Genomic DNA, 7,322 nt, shown 5'->3' with positions numbered 1-7,322 from the left:
TTACCTTTTTCTTTTGAATTGCTTTATAATTTTCCACTGTATGGCCGGAACATAAATTAGCCATAACACTATTGATAGATCTGTAGGTTGTTTAGAATGTTTTGCTGATATGAACAGTGCTAAGTGAACAAATCTTTTTCTTAGACCACAAGAACTGTATTTGTGAGATGATTTTGTAGAAGGGGATTTACTGGACCAAAGGATATCCCATTTTAAATTTCAGAGTTATTGATAAAATTCATAGAAGTTGGACTTTCCCAATTGCTCAGCAGGTAAAAAATCTGCTTGCAATGCAGGAGACACTGGAGATGTGGGTTTGATCCCTGGGTGGGGAAGATCCCCTGGAGAAAGGAATGCCAACCCACTCCAGTATCTTTGCCTAGAAAATCCAATGGACAGAGGAGCCTGGCAGGCTACAGTCCACAGGGTCACAAAGAGTTGGACACCACTGAGTGACTTCACTCTCTCTCTCATGCAAGTTGTATCAATTTACACCCTCATGAAGTTCTTTTTTGTCACAGCCTATCCCAGAATGCATTAAAGTGATTTATGTCATTGGTATCCTGTTTTGATTTTCCTTTTGTAATTTGTTACCTAGACTCGCCATATTTCCTCTTTGGGTAAATTGTCACCTTATACCTTTTCCTGGTTTCCCTTTTGGCCGATTCGCATTTTCTTCATCACTATAGAAGCTATCCATGTGCTAAGGAAATAATCGCTTGTTCCTGTGCTTCGAGTGATGAACATCCCCTGCCCTGTTCTCCCACCCCCATGTTGCTGGTTGCCATGCCTTATGTTTGTATTGAATTAACTTAATTTTTTAAATGAGTTCTGGATTTTGTTACATAATAAACAGTCGTTTCCCTTGCACTAGGGCTTCCCTTGTGTCTCAGCTGGTGAAGAATCTGCCTGCAATGCGAGACACCTGGGTTTGATCCCTGGGTTGGGAAGATCCCCTAGAGAAGGGAAAGGCTACTCCAGTATTCTGGCCTGGAGAATTCATGAACTATATAGTCCATGGGGTTAAAAAAAGTCGGACACCACTGAGCAACTTTCACTTTCACTTTCCCTTGCAGTAATTATAATCTGATATAATTATATATATTTATATAAATAATTATATATAATTATAATCCAATAGAATATAATCTTTAAAATTTCCATATATTCCTTTTTTAAATTGTTGAAGTATAATTGATTTGTAGTTGTGTTAATTTCTGGTGTACAGCAAAGTGATTCAGCAATACATATAAGTATACTTTTTATTTTCTAAGGTGGCCAAACATTTTATTCAGGCTACTGCAGTAGCAGAGAGACTTCAGTGTAAGATGAGCTCACCTTTGCTGAAACAAAAGGTGGGAGTGAGAGGGTAACAGGCAGGAAGGCTAGGGGTCTCCAAAGGGAGAAAATAGGCTGCAAGTGTTAGACATTTTTATCTCTCTCTTAAGGGGCAGAAGGAAACAAACTACAAGTGTCAGATTTTTTTTCTTCTCTATGCAAATTTAAACAGAGATATCTTTTAAAATTCTGTGTTGCCATGACTATACCTGGTTCCACCTGAACTTAACTTTTCTCAAACCTTGAGCTCAGCAATGCATTTTTCTTATGGAAACGTTTTTCTTAAGCTTTGTTAATGAACTATGTACTTACCCTAAACTCTTTCTTTCTTCATGACAGAGATCTTCACGACCCACATAATCAGGATGGTGTGATCACTCACCTAGAGCCAGACATCCTGGAATGCAAAGTCAAGTGGGTCTTAGGAAGCATCACTATGAACAAAGCTAGTGGAGGTGATGGAATTCCAGTTGAGCTATTTCAGATCCTAAAAGATGATGCTGTGAAAGTGCTACATTCAGTATGCCAGCAAATCTGAAAAACTGAGCAGGGGCCACTCAGGACTGGAAAAGGTCAGTTTTCATTCCAATCCCAAAGAAAGGCAATGACAAAGAATGCTCAAACTACCACAGAATTGCACTCATCTCACACGCTAGCAAAGTAATGCTCAAAATTCTCCAAGCCAGCCTTCAACAGTACATGAATTGTGAACTTCCAAATGCTCAAGCGGGATTTAGAAAAGACAGAGAAACCAGAGATCAAATTGCCAACATCCGTTGGGTCATTGAGAAAGCAAGAGAGTTCCAGAAAAACATCTACTTTTGCTTTATTGACTATGCCAAAGCCTTTGACTGTGTGGAGCACAACCAACTGTGGAAAATTCTTAAAGAGATGGGAAATCAGAGCACCTGACCTGCCTCTTGAGAAATCTGTATGCAGGTCAGGAAGCAACAGTTAGAACTGGACATGGAACAACACACTGATTCCAAATCAGGAAACGTGTACGTCAAGGCTGTATATTGTCACCCTGCTTATTTAACTTATATGCCGAGTACATAATGAGAAATGCTGGACTGGAGGAAGCACAAGCTGGAATCAAGATAACTGGGGGAAATATAAATAAACTCAGATACGCAGAGGACACCATCCTTATGGCAGAAAGCAAAGAAGAACTAAAGAGCCTCTTGATGAAAGTGAAAGAGGAGAGTGAAAAAGTTGGCTTAAAGCTCAACATTCAGAAAACGAAGATCATGGCATCTGGTCCCATCACTTCATGGGAAATAGATGGGGAAACAGTGGAAACAGTGGCAGACTTTATTTTGGGGGGCTCCAAAATCACTGCAGATGGTGACTGCAGCCATGAAATTAAAAGACACTTACTCCTTGGAAGAAAAGTTATGACCAACCAAGACAGCATATTAAAAAGCAGAGACACAAATGTCTGTCTAGTCAAAGCTATGGCTTTTCCAGTAGTCATGTATGGATGTGAGAGTTGGACTATAAAGAAAGCTGGGCACCAAAGAATTGATGCTTTTGAACTGTGGTGTTGGAGGAGACTCTTGAGAGTCCCTTGGACTGCAAGGAGATCCAACCAGTCCATCCTAAAGGAGATCAGTCCTGAATATTCATTGGAAGGACTCATGCTGAAGCTAAAGCTGCAGTACTTTGGCTACCTGATGCTAATAACTGACTCATTTGAAAAGACCCTGATGCTTGGAAAGATTGGGGGGGGGGGGGGGGGGGCGGGGGGTGGAGAAGGGGACAACAGAGGGTGAGATGATTGGAAGGCATCACCAACTCAATGGACATGAGTTTGTGTAAACTCCGGGAGGTGGTGTTTGTTCCAGGCCTGGCATGCTACAGTCCATGGGGTCAGAAAGAGTCAGACACGACTGAGAGACTGAACTGAACTGAACATTCTTTCTTCAAATTGGTTCCACCTAAGACTCAGAACCCACTTGACAAACCAGTATGTTTTACTCTTGCAAATGTTCTCTTAAGTTATGGTAATGAGACTATGTCTTTGCTTGGAAACCAGCCTTTCTTCAAAATTTATGTCAATCATTTTATGGCCTGAGACAACTCACCTTGTGCCAATGTTATCTCAAAATGTATGCTGTGGATGAGGGGCCTGATACCACTCTGAGTTTTGAGACATTTCCTTTCTCTAATTATCAGCCTGCTGATAGGAATATAACATACTGCTGAAGACTAGTAGGGGGGCACTCTTTCTGTCTCCTTCTGATTTCTATGTCAGAACCTTTGTGTATCTCTTTTATACTTTAATAAAACTTTATCACACAGAATCTCTGAATGATCAAGCCTCGTCACTGGCCCTGGATTGAATTCCTCTCCTCTGGAGGCCAAGAATCCCAGCCTCTTTCACAGCTCAGCAACAACCTTTCAGGAGGTTTCTATTTATTTACTTACTTGGAGGTTAATTGCTTTACAATGTTGTGTTACTTTTGTTGGGGCTAGTGTGAGGAAAGCAGGAGAGACTCCATCTTGAAGCCTGTCATCCATCTTAAAGACAGGATGTAAACTGGGCCTGAGCCCTGCCCAAGAGTGAGGAAACCGTTGCTAATGAAAACCAGGTCTCCTGGAGACTTCCCTCCCTACAGATGGAAAGTGGAGATTGTAGTTGAGGTCAGGCTGCCCCTGTTACATTAACCATGGAGACATCCCCCTGTGATGTATAATCAGTGTTTCCCCCCTTTCACCTTAATTGTTTGTTCTCCTAGCACCTACTTGTTGTAAAACTCAGTCATATACAACAAAGAGGTTGCTAACATGTAACCGATCACATAGCAGGGGTATAAAACTGGGCCTCAGAAACATCAGGGTTCCTTGTTGGGAACTGATTCCCCTTGGACTCGCTGGTGTAATAAACTGTACTCCACTGTCTTGAGAGTCCTCCGAGGTGTGTTTTGGAGCTCCAGATTCCACAACACTTTCTGCCGTATAGCAATGTGAATCAGGTATAACTATATATATTATGTGTATATATACACACATCTCCTCCCTCTCGAGCCTGTCTCCCACCTCACCCCTGCTGTGCTTCTAGGCTGTCACAGAGTGCCAGGCTGGCCTCCCTGTGTTATATAGCAGCTTCCCACTAGCTATCTGTTTCATACATGGTAATGCATATAGGTCAACGTTGTTTTCTCAATTTAGCTCAACCGCGTCTTCCTCTACTGTGTTCATAAATCCTCTATGTCTGTATCTCCATTCCTTCCCTACAAAGAGGATCATCAGTACAATTTTTCTAGATTCCATATATATGTGTTCAGTTCAGTTCAGTAACTCAGTCGTGTCTGACTCTTTGCGACCCCATGAATCGCAGCACGCCAGGCCTCCCTGTTCATCACCATCTCCCAGGGTTCACTCAAACTCACATCCATCGAGTTGGTGATGCCATCCAGCCATCTCATCCTCTGTCGTCCCCTTTTCCCCCGCCCCCAATCCCTCCCAGCATTAGTCTTTTCCAATGAGTCAACTCTTTGCGTGAGGTGGCCAAAGTACTGGAGTTTCAGCTTTAGCATCATTCCTTCCAAAGAACACCCAGGGCTGATTTCCTTTAGGATGGACTGGTTGGATCTCCTTGCAGTCCAAGGGACTCTCAAGAAGTCTCTTCCAACACCACTGTTCAAAAGCATCAATTATTTTGATGATGGCCATTCTGAGCAGTGTGAGGTGATACCTCATTATAGTTTGATTTGCATTTCTCTAATAATTAGCAAATTATTATAATTATCATATAATTATTATAAATCCTCTTTCTCCTGAGAAACCTGTATATGGGTCAAGAAGCAACAGTTAGAATCAGACATGCAACAATAGATTGGTTGAAAATTGGGAAAGGAATACCACAAGGCTATATATTGCCACCTTGCTTATTTAACTTATGTGCAGAGTACATCATCTGAAACGCCAGGCTGGATGAATCACAAGCTGGAAAAAAGGAGAAATATCAACAACCTCAAATATGCAGATTTGTTGTTGTTCAGTTACTCATTTCAGAGAAGGCAATGGCAACCCACTCCAGTACTCTTGCCTGGAAAATCCTGTGGATGGAGGAGCCTGGTAGGCTGCAGTCCTTGGGGTCGTGAAGAGTCGGACATGACTGAGTGACTTCACTTTCACTTTTCACTTTCATGCATTGAAGAAGGCAATGGCAACCTACTCCAGTGTTCTTGCCTGGAGAATCCCAGGAATGGAGGAACCTGGTAGGCTGCCATCTCTGGGGTTGCACAGAGTCGGACACGACAGAAGCAACTTAACAGCAGCAGCAGCAGTCACTCAGTTGTATCGGATTCTTTGTGACTCTTTGCGACTACAGCACTCCAGGCTTCCCTGTCCTTCACCATCTCCCAGAGCTTGCTCAAACTCATGTTCATTGAGATAGTGATGCCTTCCAACCATCTCATCCTCTGTCATCCCGTTCTCTTGCCTTCAGTCTTTCCCAGCATCAGAGTCTTTTCTAATGAACCTATGCTTTGCATCAAGTGGCCAAAGCATTGGACTTTCAGTTTCAACATCAGTCCTTCCAATGAATATTCAGGAGGGATTTCTTTAGGATTGACTGGTTGGATCTCCTGGCAGTCCAAGGGACTCTCAAGAGTCTTCTCCAATACCTTAGTTCAAAAGCATCAATTCTTCAGTGCTCAGATTTCTTTAAGGTCCAATTCTCACATTCATACTTGACTACTGAAAAAACTATAGCTTTGATTAGATGGTCCTTTATCAGAAAAGTAAAGTCTCTGCTTTTTAATATGGTGTCTAGGTTGGTCATTGCTGTCTTCCAAGGAGCAAGAGTCTTTTAATTTCATGGCTGCAGTCACCATCTGCAGTGATTTTGGAGCCCAAGGAAATAAAGTCTGTCACTTTTCCCACTGTTTTCCTATCTATTTGCCATGAAGTGATGGGACTGGATGCCATGATGTTAATTTTTGAATGTTGAGTTTTAAGCCAGCTTTTTCACTCTCCTCTTTCACTTTCATCAAGAGGTTCTTTAGTTCCACTTTGCTTTCTGCCATAAGGGTGAATGTAGAAAATAATACCACTCTAAAAAAAAAAGCAGAAAGTGAGAAGAAACTAGAGTCTCTTGGTGAGGGTGAAAGAGGAAAATGAAAAAGCTAGTTTAAAGCTCAACATTCAAAAAACAAAGATCATGGCATCTGGTCCTATCACTTCATGGCAAATAGAAGGGGGAAAAATGGAAACAGTGACAGATCTTATTTCTTAGACTCTAAAATCATTGAGGACAGTGACTGTAACCATGAAATTATAGATGTTTGCTCCTTGGAAGGAAAGCTATGACAAACAGTGTATTATAAAGCAGAGGCATCTCTTTGCTGACAGAAGTCCATGTAGTCATGTACAGATGTGAGAGTTGGACCATAAAGAAGGCTGAGTGCTGGTTAATAGATGCTTTAGAATTGTGGTGCTAAAAGAAGACTCTTGAGAGTCCCTTGGACTGCAAGGAGATCACACCAATCAATCCTAAAGGAAATCAACCCTGAATATTCATTGGAAGGACTGATGCTGAAGCTGAAGATCCAATGCTTTGGCCTCCTGATTGGGAAAGACTCTGATGCTGGGAAAGATTGAAGGTGAGAGGAGAAGTGGGTGACAGGGGATGAGATGGTTAGATAACATCACTGTCTCGATGGACATGAATTTGAACAAACTCCGGGAGATAGTGAAGGACGGGGAAGCCTGGCAGGCTGTAGTCCACGGGATAGGAAAGAGTAGGACAGGACTTAGCAACTAAACAAATAATTAGCAATGTTGAACATCTTTTCATGTGCCTATTGGCCATCTGTGTCTTTTTTTTTTTTTTTTTTTTTTTGAGAAATGTCTATTTAGGTCTTCTGCCCATTTTTTGATTGGATTTCTTTGTTATTATATGAGCTATTTGTATTTTTTGAAATAAGTCATTTGACAGTCACATCTTTTGCAAATATTTTCTTACATTTTATAGG

The sequence above is a fragment of the Budorcas taxicolor genome, chromosome 13 (assembly GCF_023091745.1).
Source record: "Budorcas taxicolor isolate Tak-1 chromosome 13, Takin1.1, whole genome shotgun sequence".
Lineage (NCBI taxonomy): Eukaryota > Metazoa > Chordata > Mammalia > Artiodactyla > Bovidae > Budorcas > Budorcas taxicolor.
This window is presented reverse-complemented; position numbering follows the sequence as displayed.